Raw genomic sequence first — 21,944 nt, forward strand, 5'->3', positions numbered from 1 at the left:
AAACACGTGATGATTTTTCTAACCAAAATGTCGAGCCCTGGATGTAAAATCTGATACTGACTTTTTCACAAAGTCACCCATATTCAAGTAACATGCACAATATCATAGAATGTCAGAGTTAGGGATAAATAATGAAAGGAAGCAAAAATTTTAATGCCAACATGGTATTAATATGCATGCTGCTTTCCTGCTGACAATCCAAAAATGAATCTCTTTAAAAACTGGTCCCAATCTTTAAAGAAAATGTCTGATATCCAGTTAAAATTGTTACATTTTCATATTTCACATCAGAAAACATTGTTACATTTTTATATGACGTTAACACTAATTTAGCACCGCACTTAGGCAAAATCACAGTAAAACAGTCATGTTTTTTTCATGGCCCTGTAGTCGAGTAGGGACTGTCTTATTTTGTTCAAAGTGATTTAGAAAAGATCAATGTGTGATAAGTAAGTATTGCATATGAATTGGAAACAAGTAATATGCAAATATAATTATTGATCTCCTTTGTACCATCCCATTTTTCACAAATACTGAACTATATTGCTGATGTTTTACATGATTTTTATAGGGAACAGGATATTAGAGAGAAACTGCATGACAAAAAGATAAAAGGTAAAAACAGGTCTTTCATTTATGTATTTATAACCACTTACATTCACAGATGGGTATGAATAGAGTTCAGTCCATTGTCATAGAAAAGCTTAGGAGAGTTAAAAAGAAAAAGCTATAAAGGTTCAAATCAGTTTTTCCCATTTTCTTTTTTCAACTGTATGTAGTACAGAAACTCATTTTTTCCCACATCTTAGACCAGAGAATGACACTCCCTGGATTTAAATCTTGACTCTGCCACTTGCAGATCATGTGAACTTGGGAAAGCTACTTCAAGTCTGTCTCATTTCTCAGTATACAGTGGAGACAGAAGTTCAGAACTGTTGTAAGTATTCATGGGATAAAAACTTAGCAGAGTGCCTCACAAAGAATAATTGCTCAGTGAACATTAGTTATTGCTAATAAAATAAATAAATATTAATAAATAAATACTATTTCACAAGGATCAAGCTTTACTACTTATTGTAGAGACTTACATGTATAAAGGACACATGGACAAAACCAAAAGGGCAGGTTCAAGAGTAGGAAGTGGGGATGGCTGGGGTGGGGGGCGGAGTTGGGGGGGAAATAGAGACAACTGTACTTGAACTACAATAAAAAAATGTGAAAAAAAGTAAAGCAAAACCAACAGCAAGATGTAAGTTAAGCAAAAGTTGCGAACGAAGCCTGTCCACAGCATCAGTTTTAGACAATGGTGAGCAAAATTAAACCTGACCTCAAAAAGTTTACAGTTTAATAGGAAGAACAATAACTAAGTGAAATAAACTAGAGTATATTAAACTGACTGTAAATTAAAGAAATAGGGTGGCCACACTGAAGGTTTATTGTGTTTTGATGAACAGAAGTAATTGATTTTTACCAATATTTATCTTTATGGATAGAGTTTTAGGTGTGCTGTCAAAAAACAAACAAAAAGCCCTGTGATATCATGAATGCTTTTGCTTATTTTAAAATTGAGATAAATTCACATACCACAAAATCTACCATTTAAATGTAAAGTTTAGTGTTTTTTAGTGCTTTTACAAAGTTGTGAAAAGGACAAGCTGAGAGTAACCATGGGGGGGGGGAGGGGTATAAGAGAGGAAAGAAGGGGAAGTGTAGTCAAGGAACATGTATAAAGGACCCATGGACAAAGCCAAAGTGGGTAGGATTGAGGTTGGGAGGCAGAGGTGGGTGGTGTGGTGGAGGGTGCTGGGGAGAAAGTGGAGACAACTGTGCTTGAAAAACAATATAAAATAAATAAAATAAAATGCTTTCATCGCCTCAGAAAGAATGCCCATACCTACTAGCAGTCAATCCTCCTCCATAGCTCTCAGTGCCTGAAAATCTTTCCTCTACTTTCTTTCTCAACAGATTCCTGTCCTGGAGACTGCCTGTTTCTGGCAGCATGTAGCTCGTGGCCTTTTGTGCCTGGATTCTCTCATTTAGCATAATGTGTCTAAGGTTCATCTATGCTGTAACATGTATGAGAACTTCATCACTTTTTATAGCTGATACTCCATTCCTTTTTGAATATTCCATTGTACGGTTATACCAGATTGCATGTATTCTTCATCAGTAATGCATATCTAGATTGAATGTTTTCGCTTTGGGGCCAGCGTGAATAATACTGCTATAAACATTTGTGTGCACATATGTTTTTACTTTTCTCAGGTATATAACTAAAAGTAGAATTGCTGGGTCACATAATAACTCTGTCTTTAAAATTTTGAGGAACCATGAGACTTTCCTAAAATGACTGCACTATTTTATAGTCCTGCCAGCAATGCATGAGTTCTGAACCCTCCCCATTATATATATCGATATACATAAGCCACACTAAACTGTGGTGTAAAGAGATGCATGTTTATGTAGTCAAGCTAAGATCTTGGGGCTGTGGGGAAGCAATGACAAAGCTACCATAACATAAAAGTCATAAAAAAAAATGCGGTGGTTACCTTTTTTATTCACATTATGGGGAGAGGTACCAGGGAAGCTTCTCAAGATACTGGCAAACTTTTAACCCTTGATATTGGTAGTGGTTACATAAACATTTAGTTTGTGATCACTCACTGAGTGGTAATGCTATGCTTTATTCCATTTTCTGCGTGTATATTACACTCTATATTTTTTAAATCAGTGTTCTTTTATTTGTTTTGCTATGTTTATTGTTAAAGAAGAAAAATACTTAATGGTTACAATATTTTGCTTTTTCTTTCTTCAGGAAAATACTTCTTTCCCAAGTCCTCCTGCTTTGCCTCAGAGGGGAAGTTAAACACTTGTCAGAGGCTGTTACTTATTATCTATATTTTCCTCAGCTATTTCTGAACTTAGTTATGTTTGAAAATTTAAATTGCTTGGTTACTCTCAAATTTAAAATGTTTGGTATAAATTTTAAACATGCATTTCTCAATAGCTATTACAGAGTCTGTCTTCTGTATATTGTATGTGGTCCATTTGAATATTATTTGGGAAAAAAATGTGTAATAATGGGAAGAGTGGGTAGAAGTCATGTGTCAAGGCTTCTGTTCCAATGATAGAATTGAATTATTTCAGTCCCGATTAAGTCCCAAGGATAATTGGCTGTATTGTCAATGAAAATAGAGTCAGTTGAAAATTATTCACATTAAAATTAACTACATATTAACCTTTAAAATCTGTATGCAAAGTTATGCAATGGGCTGCATGTGACTGTTTTGAAAGGCATTTTTTGTCTTTTAGTTTTAAGACCAAAACAGAGATTGCACAGTAAATGCTTATTATAAAATTCTATTTTATAAATAAATTTTAACTCAGCTAGATTCTTTCATGATTTTGAAAAGTATACCCCATGAAATATAAGCAACTAGTTAAATATTATACAAATCGAAACATCTGTCTTACTGACAAAATGTTAGAGTTATAAATAATCCCAACAGTGATATAATTTAATATGCCATGTATATGACTAGGAATCAGTGAGGAGAACAAGGATTTTGTCCTGGCTCCTTTTCTGTGGTAGAATTACTTATATGATTTGGGCCACAGATTTCTTCTTCATAAAACCGATGAACAGACCTCCCAACAGTAGTTGTCAAACTGTTCATACCCTAATAACCTTTAGAATCCACAGGAATGAATGAAAGATAGCCATAGGAACAATGAGAGTTGATCAAGTATCCCACAGTTAATGCAGAAGAGTAGCCTCATAGTTTTAAGATTATATATCAGGATATATATAAACTGTCATGAGAATAAAGGGGGTCTTGCTGCTAAATTAAAAAAAATAATATCAATGATATGATAAACATGATTTGATATGATTTCAAATTGCAATAAAGTGTTTCTTGGTATCTCACATAATGCCTTCCATTATTAAGTACTGATTAAATGTTAAAGTAATTCAAGTACTGTTGAATTTATGAAATAATAAGTTAGTTCATAGTTATTCAAAGGGGTTCTAACTCCCATATATGAAAATTCACTGAAGACCACAAAATGTTAGAAGTTGTTTGCTTGCTTGTGACTTACAGATTTTAAAGCCAAAAGATACATGAATGCCAAAAGTTCTTCCCTTTGTACTTTATATACAAAAAAAAAACAAGGTCAAAGATATTATATGACTATACCTGAGGTTTCTAATGCCAAACACAATGTTCTATGCTTTACAATAATCTGTTACCAGTTAATCATTAAATTTCAAGCTCCTTTATCTTAGTCATCTCTAAAATGAAGAGACTGGACTAGGTAAGATCTGAGGTATCATCAGCTTAAATTTTCTGACTAAATCTTGATAAGAATCTTAGTCAATTTTGTCAAGTGTTTTACATAAAATAATACTAAGCAAATTCCAATTGATCCACCAAGAACTATTGTTTGAGCAAACTAGTAACCCTTCTTAATATGTTAAAGAACAATACCTCAAAGAGATTGTGAATGGATAAGGGAAAGTTCAATAGTAGTTCTTTCATTTACTTTAAAGGCAGATGTATTTTAAAATTACATTTATTCAAGCAAAGAATCAGAGAGCTAATATGGAAATGACATCTAAAATTCATCATTTCCAGGCCTTGTATTGAACTGTGCTTCTCAAGTGAAATATGAGTGTTTATAGGTTGACAGTAAGTTGACTTAGAGTCCATTCTTCTAAAATAAATGCCTTCAATTAAAAATATATAATTGAAATGCTTATTGTGAGTTTTGTAGACTCTAATTGAATTAAAAAGGAATATGACAAAGGCAAAAGTTTGTAACACTTGTCTTGACAATAACCATAGATATTTACAAATATCTTGAATAGACTGAGTTCAACTTAAATTCTGATTAAAACAAAACATTGAAACCAAAACACAATGACAATGAAATTAAAATAATTTTGCTACCCTGCCTGTAGATTTAGTAGAATACAAGAAAATCTTTAGAAAATGTCAAATGGATTTGTGGTATCTCTAGAAAATATATCATTCATAGCAACATGAAAATGAAAAATAATTTTTATACCCTTCAATTGGTTTACTTTTTTTGTTTTTACTTTTTATACGTATATCATATTCTTAGGTCGTTAAGACGACAAACGCCTCATTGTGGCTTCCTTTACACCTACATGGTGTTTGGGGTGATGTTCTTTGGACAGTCATCTGCGACTTCCATGCTTAAGTGCAGAGATTCTTGGATGAGGCCGACAAACATGCCAAGCTTTAAATTTTTTTTTGTATTATCTCCCTTAACTTACCAGTTCGAAGTTACCAATGACCAGCATAAAGTTTTTGAAAGTTCCCCATTAAAATTTTTAAAAAATGGTAGATAAATAATATGTTTATGGGTCAGTTGCTGTACAAAATGGTCATAGGTGCCGTGTTGACTCATGCCCCTCAGGGCCTGCCGGGCAGTGAGACAATCCCCCCATCTACACAGCGCCTGCTTCCCCCTTCCCTCATGCAGTTCTGAGGGGGAAGACGGAGCACTGTGAGATGCCACCTCTTTTTATGCCTCTTGCTTTCTCTATTGAAGTAAGTGAATAAAGGCTTGACTGGATCTTTCAATGTAGCTTGTTTTCCTAATGACCATTTCAACACCTGATTGCTCAACAGACCTACAATGGTCAAATGCAGTTTGAAAAAGAAAAACATAGTTGGAAGACTAACAATTGATTTCAGATTATTGTAAAGGAACAGTAATTTAGGGTAGTTTGGTATTAAGGTAGGGTACAGACATGAAATATATTTTTATAAATGTGCAAAGACAGTTCAGTGATGAAATGATGGGGGAACAATTGAATACTAATATGCAAAAAATGAACATTGATTCATTCCTCACACTGTATGTAAAAATTTCTCAAAATCAACCATAGATATACATTCAAAACTTAACACTATGAAACCTCCATGAAGAAAACATAGGAGAAAAATATTGCGATCCCAGGATAGGCCAGAGTTTCTCCAACGAGGGTAATTTTGTTTCCTGAGGGACTGTTGGAAATACCTGGAGACATTTTTGGTTTCCACATAGGGGAGGAAGGCAGTGTTCATTGGTGTTCAGTGGGTCACAGGCAGGGATCCTGCAGAAAATCCTACAGATAACTATATGGCTCAAATGAAAACTAATGATGATTATATGGCTCAACACTGCCACTGTCTAGGGATCCCAGGTTAAGTCTAGTTTTCTTCACTATAATACCAAAAGCACTATCCATAAAAAATAAATGATACATTGAACTTCATCAAAATTAAGTACCACTCTTCAAAAGATAGCAAGAGAAAGAAAATGCTAACCAAACTAGGAGAAACTCTTACCAAAGAGTATCTGAAAAACGGTTTGTGTTCAGAATACATAAATAAATGTCAAACTTAATAATGAACACACACACAACCCAATAAAAATGAATAAGAGTTATAAGCAGGCATGCCATAAAAGGAAATGTAGAAATGACACATAAGCACTTAGTATGTTCAATAGCATTAATCTTTAGGGATACAAAAATTAAACCATAATGATGTACAACTTCACACCTATTTAAATAGTCAAATTTTTAAAAAATGGCCACACCAAGTTTTGGCAACAATGTGGAAGATTTGGAACACTCACACACTGCTTTGGGGGCTATAAAATTGAACAGTCACTTTGAAAAACTACTTGGCAGATTCTTCAAATATTACACCTACACCTACCTTGTGATCTAGCCATTTCAACTTCTGTGGGGTAACAAGAGAAATGAAAGCATATATTCCCACAAGAACATATAAAGGTGATTATAGGAGCTTTATTTGTAATTAGCCAAACTTGAAATAACCTAAATATTTATTGTCTGGTGAATGGATAAAAAAACTCTGGCATATCTATAAAATGGAGATTTCCCAGTGATTAAATTAAAAGGAATATGCTGCCTGACATGGATGAATCTTGAAATAATTATGCTGAGTGAAAAAAAAAAGATCAAAAATCATGCATACATACCCCTTGGTTGCATTTATGTGGAAAAGCAAACTCATAGTGGCAAAAAGCTGATCACTGGTTGCCTGGGGATGGGTCGTAATTTGGGGAGTAGGAAGGGCACAAGGAAACTCCTCGGGGTGATGATTTGTCATTTTGCAATTGTTAGGATAATTTTACAACTGTATACCTACGTCAACACTTCCAATTGTTCCCTTTAAATATATGTAGTTTGTTGTAAGTTGATTTTACTTTGATCAACTGAAAAAAGGAAAGTCAACTAAACAGGTATAATGAACTAGAGACATTAGAAATTGATTAAAACGGCAGCATATACTGTAAAATCCTTAAGAGCATCACATTCAAATTAGAAAAACAAAATATTTTGTTAAATTTCATGAATTAAACCCCAATTTAAAAACACGTCTTTGTATTTTATTTAACGATTCTAGGAATATTGTAGCACTTTAGAAACTTTTTAGTTAAATGACAGATGATTTAAAATTGTATTTAATGAACAAGCCTCAGTCCACTGGAAAACAAAATCCCTTGTATACAACAATGTCAGTGATCTATAGTTAAGTCCATTCTCTACACAGCATGCAATTCCATACCGAGAACACTTCAACATGTGGTGAGAAAGAACAGATTGTAACTGCTGTTCAGTTTCATACCTGCAATGTAGTAGAGAAAGCATAGTGAAAAGCTGTATAACAGATAGAAAAAAAAAAAAAAGCCCTGTGCTTTTAATTGGAAACGATACCCAGCCTTTGTGAATGGCCCTATCAACACCATCTGCTCCTAAAAGGAAAGTTGCTGATGGCTGCATCTCTGGGTGGAGCTGGTTCTCTCCCATGACAGAAGGTAAGAGGCAGTGGAAAGTATTCAGAAGCTCATGCTTGTTTCCAAGGCTGATGATTTTTCTGTTGACAGTATCGGTTTGTGAACTCATTCGAGCTGTTTAGCTGAGGAATTGCTTAAGACTTGAAGCGGACCAGGAACAAAGCAAAGCAAAACAAACAGCTGGTCTCTCCCCTCCCTTTCCTACACAGAGCACTTCCAAAGAGATGCCTCTACCAAGATCTAATGTGATGGCCTGTGTATGAAGTGGCAGCTCCATATTTTAATAGTGTTCATCCTTAACAATGCACATGAGACATTTATGTAAATATTATTATAGCATTTACCCTATTTAATATTTTTTAATGATTTATTTATGTATTTATTTTTAGAGGGAGAAAGAGAGGGAGAAAAACATCAGTGTGTGGTTACTTCTCACCCTCTCCCTACTGGGGACCTGGCCTGCAACCCAAGCTTGTGCCCTGAGTGGGTAGCATGTGGCCTGAGTAGGAATTGAATCAGTGACCCTTTGGTTCACAGGCAGGTGCTCAATCCACTGAGCCACACCAGCCAGGGACCCTATTTACTCTTTTTGCAGTGTCTAAGCTGGAAGAAATTAAACTGCTCTCCAGGTAAAGCAATGCAACAAATAAAAATTCTCACATGCAATTATGTAACAATGAATTGCTGAAATTAATAGTTACTAAGAATTAGAAAAAAATTGAAAAATTAGAAAAAAATGTGAAATATGGTTGGGGAAGACATTAGGTGTCCAAACTTGAAAAAAAAGATACCGACATTGAGCAAGATACTCAATTTTACTGAACTCTAGATTCTATACCTCATACTATACTTAATGTCAGAATAGACATGAAGACCAAGAGTCATAAAAGGAAAAATGCACTGACTTGTCCCTGTATTAGGGCGGAATCAGTGTATAATTGCGCTGTGTAGAAACAGGGTCGTCTATATAATTGAAGGGTTTTACAACTTCAGTACAAATTCCTAATTGCTTCTTTTTGTTCTATACATCTTGGAATGGAATCTTAAAATTAAACTAGTACTTGGAGTGTCTAGAAAGCCAAGAGAAAAAACAGGCTTGCCAAATCTTCAGGATGTTAGGGCTCTAGAAGAAACTTTTATTTTTATTTTTTAACTGAAGTTAAATTGACATACCATATCCTAATAGTTTCAGTGTATACCATAGTGATTTGATATTTATTTATTTAGTTAGTTTTTTAAAGATTTTATTTATTTATTTTTAGACAGAGGAGAAGGGAGGGAGAAAGAGAAGGAGAAAAACATCAATGTGTGGTTGCCTCTCACGTGCTCCCTACTGGGGACCTGGCTCACAACCCAGGCACGTGCCCTGACTGGGAATAGAACCGGCAACCGCAGGCTGCTGCGGTCACTCCAAGGAGTCCCACCAGCCAGGGCTGATTTGATATTTATACATTACAAAAGATCTCTACAATAAGTCCAATTTCTGTCACCATGCAGTCATTACAGTGTTATTGACTATATTTCCTACGCTGACATTTTTAAGAAATGCAGACTTCCAGTTATAACATAAATAAGTCATTGAGATGTACTATGTAATGTAAAGTAACATAATGTATTAATAATATAGAAGACTTTTTAAATGTGATAATCAGCTATCTTCTCTTTCCAGGAAAAGTTTACAAAGTACACATTATGATCCTGGGTCACAAGTTAATGTCAGTTTGTCTCTCTGCAATAGTCTGATTCTTATATAAAGAACAAATAATTTTTTTCTCATAAATGGACATACTGTCTATATTAATCTATTTGGATAGTGAGTTGAAGATAAAATTCTTTCATGAAAACTAAATAGAAAATACCAATGTTCTGTAGGCAGTAAACTACCATCTTAAGTAACCCATTAATATGTGTCTCCATGGTTCATGGTTATGGTATATTACTTTATTTTATATACACAAACATATAATGTATATAAATGTTTCAAAATTAGCTGAGTGTCTTTGTTACAGATGGGGAGATGGAGACCCCAGTCAAGAGGCTTCCTGCCTCCCCCACCTCGGTTCTTGTCTCACCTGCAAGAGACGAAGTCAGTGGAGAGACAAACTCAATCCAGCTACAGACACGTACAGTGGACGTGAGAGAGTTTATTTATGAAACGCACACAAACCTGGAGCTGCAAGCAGGCACCAGGTAAGTCTAATGGCCCACACACAGAGGAAAGAAAGCTGTTAGTAAGTTTGCTAACAAGTTAGTGAGTTTGTTCTATGCATTTGAGCCAAGGCTCCAAGTGGGTACTTAGCTAATCTAAGTATGGGGTTCAGTGGTTTATATACCTCAACTGGCTTCTAGGTTCCCCCTCCTTTCCCCTTGGGAATAATGTACAGCTACAAAGGATTTCTCAGTTAGTAAAGGCCATTTTTCTTAGTTGGTGAATTTGTTACGGAGGCTCCCTTTCCCAGCATAGAATCTCAAGGACTCCTGTCCTTTTGTGCTGTTTTTGCTTGTAATGCTCCGGACACCCAGTAATTTTATCAAACCAAGCTCAGGACTGATGAGTCAATAGGGGAGACACATGTTCCTTTGCTTCCAGCCTCCTGCACTGAGTTCTTTGTTAGATTGTAATGGTGAGGGCCCTGTCTTTGTTTCCCCTCTGGCCGCTCATTCCTAGCTGCTACCTAACATCTTCGGCTTTTTCTGTATTTTTTCACAATTTATTTGTCCATTAAAATATATATGAATGATACATGTCTCCTGAATCTCCACTTAACACTGTGAGATATTGGACAAATTACATACTTTATCATTCTCTCAGTTTCCTTTTTATCTATGAAAATAGAATATCCCACCTTAAAAATATCTCTAGAGATTAAACGGGTTAATTGAGGTGAAAATTTTAGATTACTGCCAGGAATACAACAGGTTTTCAAGATTTCCAGCTCAACAGTTTTATATGATCCAAGAATTGTGGAAAGCCTGGGAAAACCATGGTGAAATGAGACTAACATACCACTTGTTTCTCACGACTTAGAATTAAATATGAAAATCAACAGTAGCTACACATTATTGTCATTGTTTATTTGATAATAAATGCTTTAATACAAATTATACAAAAGGGGCAGAATATGAAAATATATCAACCACCAGCATCTTATATTTTTGTGTGTTTGTACATGTATAAGGAGGTGCCCAGACAGAGATCATGACAAATAAATCATCATGTGTATGGCACAGGCAGAAAATGCTGTAGTTTATGGGAAGGCACATTTCTGTTCCATTTAAATAACAAAAAGAAAAGTTTTTGGAGAATGCAGAAATGAACCATCTTTAATGTAGTTTCTTTTTAAAAAATATTTTTATTGATTATGCTATTACAGTTTTCCCAATTTTTCCCCTTTATCCCCCTCTGTCATTCCCCCCCAACCCTCCAGCATCCCCCCCACTTAGTCCACGTCCATGGGTTGTACATATAAGTTCTTTGAGTCCTCTGTTTCCCATACCATTTTTTATCTCTCCCTGTCTACCTCATGCCTACTAACCATGCTTCTTCTTCCCTGTACATTCCCCCCCCATTCCTCCCTTCCCCCTCCCCACTGAAATCCCTCCATGTGATGTCCATTTCTCTGATTCTGTTCCTGATCTGGTTGTTTGCTTAGTTTTTGTTCTCATTGTTTTTCTTTTCTTTTAGGTTCATTTGTTGATAGTTGTGAGTTTGTTGTCATTTTACTGTTAATATTTTTGATCTTCTTTTTTTTAGATAAGTACCTTGAACATTTCATGTAAGAAGGGCTTGGTGATGATGAACTCCTTTAACTTGACCTTATCTGGGAAGCACTTTAGCTGCCCTTCCATTCTAAATGATAGCTTTGCTGGATAGAGTAATCTTGGATGTAGGTCCTTGCGTTTCATGACTTCAAATACTTCTTTCCAGCCCCTTCTTGCCTGCAAGGTTTCTTTTGAGAAATCAGCTGGTAGTCTAATGGGAACTCCTTTGGAGACAATTCTCCCCTTTCCTCTTGCTTCTAAGGGAATGGGGCAAGTCACAGAACAGGAATAGAGGACTCATGGGCATGAACAGGGGGTGGGGGTTGACTGTGTGGGTGGGGCAGAGGAGAGCAACAGGGGAAAAGGTGGGGCAACTGTAACTGAACAACAACAATAATAAAAATAAAACTATTTTCTTAAAACAAACAGTAAAATTTCAGTGATGACATGAGAAAGGGCTGAAGAAATTCTCAAAGGAATGGAGAAGAACATATATCATATGGTAGGGAACAACGTAATTATTTACAGATTCAGTATGATCCATGTTACTTTTCTCCATGAAGGTTGGATGAAGTATAACCAAGGGGTGGAGGGAGGAATTTATAAGGTTGATTTAAGTAGATAGTTTGTTCAATAAAATGGACATTCTAAATTCACATTCTGTGACTGCTATATATTTCCTGACATAGTTTGTGATGGTTTTCATATAACTAATGAAATTCTTATTTTCTTTGTTTATTTGTTAGTCCTAAAGATAGTGAAGGCATCTTGTTTTTTAAGCAACTTCCTGGCCAGTTTAAAACTATTGAACAAATACTACTAAGGAAAAATAAAACTCTAGTTGTACATATAGACTAATTGTTTTTAATTCACTTTTAAGTGTGTTTACATGTATTTAATCGTGACATGGGCATGAGCGCTGGTGCTCAGCAGTGCTCTCAAAGTACAAGCTAAGGAGTCTTGGGAGCACACGGTGAGAGATTCCATTTTCAAGTGTTATGTCACATGAGCACATGTTCATTTCCTTCTTACCCGGGGGTGGCATTCAGGTGGCTAACTATGGATACATAAGTTTTTTCACAGACAAGACATTTGGCTTCTTACTCAACTTGTTTCTTGAGAAGACTGTTGAATTGGCAACTACAGCTATTTTCCATTCACAGAAATGGATAAAATGTGAGTTCCAGGGTGATTCTTAAAAAGAACAAAACAAAATGTCTTTTTGTTCTCTCACCAGACACATATGGATGACTGGAAGAAGAAAGTGCTATCCTTCTGCCTCTAATTAAGCTTTTATGCATCCCTGGTCTCCATTAAGCTAGAAAAACTGAGACCCTGTGTAAATGAGATTGCTTATGTGAGAGTGCTTGGAAACTGCAGAGCATTACACAATTCCAAAGCGTAAACACTAATGTAAATATCAGAGGTTTTCCCATTTTTTTCAGGAAATCATTTCTAACTACCTTAATATGTAACATAACATCCTTCTTTTAAGTCTTATTACTGTAGTCTTGCTACTCAGTCCACAAAAAATATATAAATTTAACACCAATAAGAATGTTTTTGAACCATTTCATTAATATGGAAAGCACCCTTCCTTCCTTTGCCACTATAAAATGTTCTCACTCACTATTCAAAAACACTATTGATTGCCTACTATCTACCACGCACTGTCTGTGTCCTAGAATATCAAAAGGAAAGGGACAGAAATATTTCTCCTTGGGAAGCTTTGATTTCCCTCCATTTCTTCAAGAAAAATGAAGGGACACCAGCAGGTTAGAACTTAGTGGGCTGAGGGGCAGTGAAATGAGAATTTGCAATGATAAACAAGCGATATGCCATGGGGAGCCTGGATGCCACAGTAAAGAGTATGGATTTTGTTTTAAATATAATGGAAGTCTACTGGAATGTTTTAAGCAACAGGGAGGAATAGTCTGATTTATGATTTTATAAAGATAATTTTTCTACTAGTACCACCCTTAAGCTTGGGCAACAGAAATTCACTGCCTAAGCCCCGTGATTTAGAAAACTCTGTACATCACAAACACACAAACAATAAATTTGTTGGAGAACTCATGCCTGCCTTTTCCACTTGGGGCGTGATGAATAGCCCTGGCGCAGAACAACTTGTAACTGTAAATAGCTCTCCTTGAGACAATGTGCAGGCCCTGGGGCTATGCTTCTCCACATGTCATGCCCGTGTCCTTAAGACTAAGGGGGGCTGTGTTTTATTACCATAAAAGTTTGAGAGTTGTGCCCCTGTCAAAGTCAGAAACATACACCACTCCAGTGTGCAAGGGGATCTGAGCAGCAGGGATAAGTTAGCTAAGAGATAAGACAAATACGTTTGCTTGGTAAGCCTATTTTCTCAGGTAGCATGAATATAATAGATATATGTACACTGGCATCATTTTCCAATAGTGTCAAGAGTTTATTACCTGGTATTTCTTTATTGTGAAGCTCATGTTTCTATGAATACTTACAAATTAATGCAGTATTTACAGTCAGGAAATATTTTACAATTTTAAATAATTTCTGTTTTTAAATCAGCATAAATGTACAGACCAGGAGGCAGGCCAGAACACTATAGCTCATGGGCTGAATCGAGCCCACTTTCTTTTGATAAAGTTTTGTTGGAACTCAGCCACACTCATTTGTTTATGTATTTTCTGTGGCTCTTTTTTGTGCTGTCATAGCATGGTGTAGTCATTGCTACTGAGATCCTAGAACACAAAATCCTTAAAATATTTGTTACCCAGAATCTTATAGTAAAGGTTTTCTCTTATCAGTATATACAGGAAGTGCAAGGCTAATTTTTGTATATGCCTAGGTGTTGCTTAAGAGATGATAAACTAAGTGGCCAGCTGTGAAGGGTCGTAGAGGTATATTCTCAAGGGAAGTAGGAGACTATACCCTCACAAAACACACATCATTGCTGCTCACGGCTTTATAATACCTCCCAAATGAGAAACCAATCAAATTCCCATCAGTTTAATTGATAAGCTCATTGTATTATATCCATCAAATGGAGTGATTCTCAAAAATAAAATAACTTTCACATATACCCAATAGCATGCATGAATTTGAAAATATTGTGCTCAGTGATAAAAAGCAAACAAAAAAGTACACCTATTATATGATTGCATTTATTTAAATTTCTAGAATAAGTAAAACTCATACAAGTCAATGACACAGAAACAAGCAAGTTGATTAAAAATTGGACAGAGAATCTGAGTAGACATTTTTGCAAAGAAGACCTCCAAATGGCAAAGAGACAAGTGAAAAGATGCTCATTGTCAATAATCATTAAGAAAATGCAAGTCAAAACTGCAATGAGATGTTACCTAACACCTGTCAGATGGCTATTATCAAAAAGAAAGAAAATTAGATTTGGCAAGTATGTGGAGGAAAGGCAACCCTCTTGCAGTGTAGGTGAATGTAAAATTGGTGCAACCTCTATGCAAAACAGTTTTTAATTTCCTCAAAAAAATTAAAACAGAACTACCATATGACCCAGCAATTCTCTTTCTGGGTATTTATCCAAAGAAAAGGAAATCACTAACTCAAAAAGATATCTGTACCCTCATATTTATAGCATCATTTACAACAGCCTAGATATGGTTGCTGGGTGTCCATCAGTGGATGACGGATAAAGAGGATGTGAAACACGCACACACAATGGAATACTATTCAGCCATAAAAAACGAAACCTTGCCACTTGCCACAACAGGCAGGACTTTGAGGAGATTAGGACAGGTAAAGTGAGTCAGACAAAGAAAACAAATACTGCATGATTTCACTTATATGTGGGATATAAAAAGCAAAACAAAACCTAGACTCATAGATACCAAAAACGGATTGGTGGCTGTCAGAGGGGAGGAGAGTGGGGAGGGGTGAAATGTGTGAAGGAGATCTGAATATACAAACTCCCAGTTATGAAATAAATGTCACGGACATGTAATGTACAGCATAGGGAATATAGTCAATAATATAATATTGACTTTGTATAGTGTCATTTACAATAGCATTAAAATTATGAAACACTGAGGCATCGATGTGGTGAAAATATGCCAAATTTATATCTTGAAAACTATAAAACACTAATGATAAAAATTAAAGAATAACTAAATTGATATGTAGATATACCATTTCAATGGATAGGAAGAATCATTGTATTAAGATGTCAATTTTTTATCATATTAATAAATAGACTGAATACAACTTCACTCAATATCCCAGCAGACTTTTTCTGTGGTAATTAAAAGCTGTTTGTGAAATTCACATTTTAAAATGTACCCAGAGTGTACAAAATAATTTTAAAAACATAAATATCTCTGACCTGATTTAAAACATACTGCAAATGATGATAATTGAGATCAGGGATATCGACACAGGAGTAGGTAGATCATTTCATTGTCTGTGGAGCAAACAGATCATCCAGAAAGATACCTACTCGTATGTGATCCATTACCTGATTACACAGGCACCAAGAAAATTTAATAAATAAATTATAGTTTTGGTGTTTTATTTTTAAAAAATAGTATCAGCACAATTGGATGGACATGTAAAAATGAACATAACCTTTATCTCATACCCAAAATTAAGTGGCAACTAATCATATTATAATGACGTTGTTGAGATATTGATATAATACTGATAATGTATTGATAATGAATCAATAAGCAAATATTTATGTGAATAAATCAAACTATTTTAAAAACTATAAAAAATAAATAAAACTTTAAACTTTCTACAAGAACATGTAGAGCAAATCTTCATGGTTTTGTGTTAGGCAAAAGCTTATTAATAGAAAAGAAAAAAGGATAAACCATTAAAAATTGATAAAGAAGACTATAATCATTTAAAACTTCAGTTCTTAAAAAGACAATTTTAAGCAAATAAAAAGACAAACTTCAGACTGGGAGAAAGTATTTGCAAAGAACAGACATGCTAAATAACTTCTTTTTATTTTACATCACTCATATTTTTTAATTATAATTGACATACAGCATTATATGTTTCAAGCATGCAACCCAGTAATTAGACATTGTATAACTTACTAAGTGATCATCCTGATAACTTTCATACTCATATGACACCACACATAGTTATTAGAAAATTAGTGACTATATTCCCTTTGCTGACTTTACACCCCCATGACTATTGTGTAACTGCCAATTTGTACTTAGTCTCTTCCCTTTCAGCCCTCTCCCAGCTCCCCACCCACCTGGCAACTGTCAAAATGTCTGTATATGTGCATTTGTTTCAGTTTTGCTCATTTATTTTGTCTTTTAGATTGAAATGGTTGATAGATATGTATTTATTGTCATTTTTGTTTATATTTTTCATCTTTTTTTTCCTTTTTAAAGAAGACTCTGACCCAAAGCCGGCACACCTAGTGGACATCTTCAGCCCACATCAAAATACCACCCAACACCTTCCACTAGTGACACACTCTACGGGCAGACTCAGCAATACCAGAGCCTCCATGGGTGGGCTCCTGCACAGCTAATCCTCCACAGTGGTGGAAGCCAGTCCTTGCAGCTGACTGGTCTGGGGCTAATTCCCTCCCATTGACATGCCAACAGCAGTGAAGGCTCAGCTATGACAGGAAGTTGTACACAGCCTACACTGTGGGGGAGAGGGTGAGGCGCACCTGGAGTGCCTTGCTTGGATGAACCAGGAGTCTGTGCCACTGGACCCTATAGGACACCTATATAGTGGTCTACTATTAGGCCACTCCACCAAATCTGGAGGCCATAATAGCTTTACCTAATACATAGAAACAAACACAGGCAGACTGCCAAAATGAGGACATAAAGAAACAAGTCCAAATAAAGGACTAGGACACAGCTCCGGAAAAGAACTAAACAAAACTGAGACAAGCAATCTACTAGAAGCAGAATTCGAAACACTGGTTATAAGGATGATCAATGAACTTAGGGGAAGAGTAGATGAACTTAATGAGACCTGAATAATGTAAAAAAGGACATGGAAACCATAACACAGAACCAGTCAGAAATGAAGGATATGCTAAACGATTTTATCAAGATAAATAAATAAAGCTCAGATGTTGGTAAGGATGTTTGTGAAATTCAAGTTGGAGCAGCCACTTTGGAAAAGAGGTTGGCAACTTCTTGTAGATACATGAAAAAGATAATAAAAACACACATCTACACACTAATTTACTTAGCAACCTTTTTTATACTTACCTCAAACTGGAAACAAATGTCCTTCAAGTGAGGCACAGTTAATGTGGGATAGCCATACAGTGGAATATTGCTCAGCAAAAACATTGAGATTGTTAGACAGTTGCTAAAGCAAAATTATAGATGACTCTCAGAACCAGTGAAGTGAAAGAAACCAGGCCCAAACAGTTACATTCTATACGATTTCACTTATGAAACGCTGTGGAAAAGGCAGTCTTGAGTGACAGAAGTCAGGTCAGTGTGTAATAGAGGCTAGATGTTTGGCTGGGTGTTTACTACAGAATGAAATTCCTTAGGAATTGACACTGGGCAGTGGAAATAGGTAGGTCTTAAAAACAATGAACTATGATGTGCAATGCAAACTGCATGAGTTGATGGATTGGAAGTTTCCAAAATGACCAAAACTTGTTGCAATGGGGGCAGAGGAGATAGTAATAATTTTATAGAGTCCTAAATGTTATACACATTAAGGCCCCCTCCTTAAACAAGAGAATGCAACAATACCTTGCTTTTTAATATTTTGAAAATATGTGAGAACTTGTTGCTAGTGCTCTTTCCAGGTGGTAGGAGGGGAATCCTACAAGTGGGTAATCAAAAATATATCAATAATTAACAGGACAGCAGATACTTATCAGAAAATAAGAGGCACTAAGTGGAGATTGCAAAGTTGTTGCAATTACCGTTGAGTGCAGACAAATTCTATGGCTTGAATATGGGGGAGAAGAGGTCACTGTAGGCGAAGAAACAAAGACTCTAAAAGGCAAAGATGTGGACTAGTTTTTCAAAGGATGTAGAAGACACAGAGAAGTATATGCCAGAAATACAATGAAGATGTCAGCAACGCTAACACCAAAGCCTTCAATTAAGGTCTTGTTTTTCATCCTGGGGCCTTTTCAACCAGTTTTTCTCCCTTCTTAATTGTATTGAATATGGGCTAAGAGGTGGACAGAAAGGATTGAAAGTATACTGTTTAAATAAAAAATCAGAAGGTTTTTTTTTTTCTCCTTCACATGGAAGTTCAAAGGCAGGAACATTTTTAAGGGAAGGTAAAAGGCATCCTTAATTCACTAAGACTAGGTTACATGCTCTTTCCATAAATGCCTACAACTCCCTGTACTATTACTTAGTTCATCCCTAGTCCCTTCTGTCATTTTTTTTTTTTTACCATTTCTTAGGTTATTGGATTGTTATTGGATTAACCCTGTATTCTAAGCTGGTTCACAATCACACCCACATTTCCCCTGTTTAAGGAGGTTATACAGACGGTGAACACCCTTCTATTTAGATTGCACAATGAGAACTCAGTCATGTGACAAACCTCAGGCTGGGAATCCTGTTCTTTATCTTGATGGCCGTGTGTCCTGCTAATGGTGGTACAGTATCAGGAAATTGATTACTGAATGTGAAAAAGGAAACAGAGTCTGGGCACAATTAACAATCTCTGCCATAACTCTTTATTAGTATTCTTGCTAACACATTTCAAGGTATCATGGCATGGGCATAGCCATTTCTAACTCAACAAACTGGGTTATGTGACCTTTCTATTAAATACCAGCCCTGTACTTATAAATGTTGCTAATACCTGCTATAGTATTTGTTCATAATTGTCTTCATCCATATTCTAGTATCTGGCAGGTTCACAAACATTTACAGTTGAATATATGAATAAATAAATGACTGATGTGTCTCCTTTCATTCTAGCTGAAGTTCATTAGGTTGCTTATTCATTTCTACTCACTTTTGGTTTTCCTTTATGTGCTCTATTTCTCCCTTTCCCACCTTCTGTCTGTGATGTTAACCTCCCATGCCATAACATATGTGAGAATTCAATGAATGTGAAGACCTAGAGGTTAATATTTGTTCAAATGAAACATGCTATAGTGCTAAACAGTATAATATTAGCTAAAATGAAATAGGAAACAATTTAGCTAAAGACATAAGAAATTATTTCATGGAAGAGACATTTAGAGTGATTGAAAACAACGCAGAACAATTTAGGCAAAGGGAATTCTCCAAATATGAATATATTAATCTACTACTTCATTTGTTCGCTTGCTCATTAAGCATGTATTGAGTGCCTATCTTATGCAAGCACATAGCCTATGTAATCGTTACAGAAGACCTATTGACTCTATACATGGTGAGCCCACTCCATGATATTTTCTTAGAGGTTTGAGGAAATTATTATAAAAAAAGTAGAAATATTTTCAAAACTTGAAATGCTTTATCTTCAACTTGAATTTCACAGATCTCACGTTATTTCTTACTTTAAAAGATTCCTATCTGTTGGCATTAACAATAAATCATCATTTTCAGTTTGTACCAACTGTTTACGGCTTTTGAAGCAACTGCAAAGGACACCATTGACAGGCTTTCAACTACATCCCAGACACCAAAACAATAAAAATAAATAAAAGAAAACAATATAATCTTTCTGACATTTCCATGAAAATTGAATGCTCTTCTTCTACAAACACAGAAGAGCAGTTTCATTATTGAATGCCAAGGATCACATATCAACAAAATACCAAGAGATTTTGCATGTCATTCAATCACACAGCTGACAATCTTCAAGAAAAATTGCTTCTCAGTAAGATGTAATACTTTAATGAGCTAATTAGTTAGCTCAGGAAGGTGATTCTGTGACATTACTCACAGAATTCCTCTGAAATCTATCCATTCTTGCTGTTAATTTATAATAAATCATATTACCTTATGGACCTAGTAGCATTTCCTTGTATGGCAGGCTATTGATTTTTATACTGTAGTGATTTTAATACTTTCATTCTAAAATATTTCATTCTATTTAGTGGAATATAATTAGCTCTACCATCAGTGCAAACATTTCAGTCTATAAATCGTCTCTGATGATATATCCACATAGAAATAAACTGAATCCCAATATTCGTGTTTGTACAGTTTTCTAACCCCTTTTCAGACTTAAACATCACCCTTAGAGACATAGAGGATAGTGACCATTGTTTATTTTACACCTCTCTCATTATATCACAAAAGACTGGGCACATAAATAGTATTCAGCAAAGAAGGCTGACTAAATGATATGTTAGTGATGAAAATAAAAACCTGTACACGATTTCCCATAGCCCTGCATGATATCACCCTCGATGTCCTAGGACAAGACCAAATGTTCACAGGGAGGTGAGGGTGGTGGAGGGTGGGTCTGAATATGATGAAACAACAGATCATCCACAACAGAGGGATTAGATTCAGGATCTAGATCATCCAGAACAGGATTAAAAGAGAAGGGGGGTTTTTATACTAGGGCAATTGTTTTAAAAAGAATTGTTCTTTCTTGCTCGTGTGTGTGGTTGAGAAATTGTGTGTTGCTCACCTGGCTTAAATGTCCCTTACCTTAACTCCCTGTCTCTTATCTATCTTGAATTTTCTAGCAAACAGCTATTTAATTACTCTTCCAGCCTGTGCTGTTAGTCCTATTTTCCCTTGTACATGCTGCTATTCTTGTCAAGACAGTGACATGCTTCACCTACCACAGCCTTAGCGGGGTTTCAAAACGAAGCTTTAACAATTCTCTTCTCTTCAGAAGCTTTAACAACTCCCAGTTCCAGTAGATTACCACCCCTCCAAAAATGATTCTCCTTGAGCACTTAATGTCCTAATATAGGTATTGTCTCTATATTAGTCAGGGTTCTCCAGAGAAACAGATGTAAATATAAATGTAGATATGCATACGAATGTGGGTGTAGATACAGATAAACCTGTAGTCAAATGGCTATGTGCCACAATCAGTAATCCGATTCCTTAAAATAAATTTGGTCTATCGAGAAATCTACATATCCACCTATATCAATCTACGTATAGAGATAGATATTATTCTCTCTATATATATACAGGCAGAGATATATAAAAAATTTATTTTAAAGAATTTTTTCATTCAATCATCCACATTTAAATCTATATAGAGATATGTACATAGATTTAAGGATTGGGTTCACATGATTTTTTAGAGCTATGTAAATGCATAGTTGTATAGAGACTTATTTTGAGGGATTCGATCATGTGATTGTGGAAGCTTGGCCACTCTAAAATCTGATGGAGGAGGCTGGCAGGCTGGAAACTGAGGAAAGGGTTGCAGTTTAATCAGCATAATGT

Source organism: Desmodus rotundus, chromosome 4 (assembly GCF_022682495.2).
Source record: "Desmodus rotundus isolate HL8 chromosome 4, HLdesRot8A.1, whole genome shotgun sequence".
NCBI classification, from domain to species: Eukaryota; Metazoa; Chordata; class Mammalia; order Chiroptera; family Phyllostomidae; genus Desmodus; species Desmodus rotundus.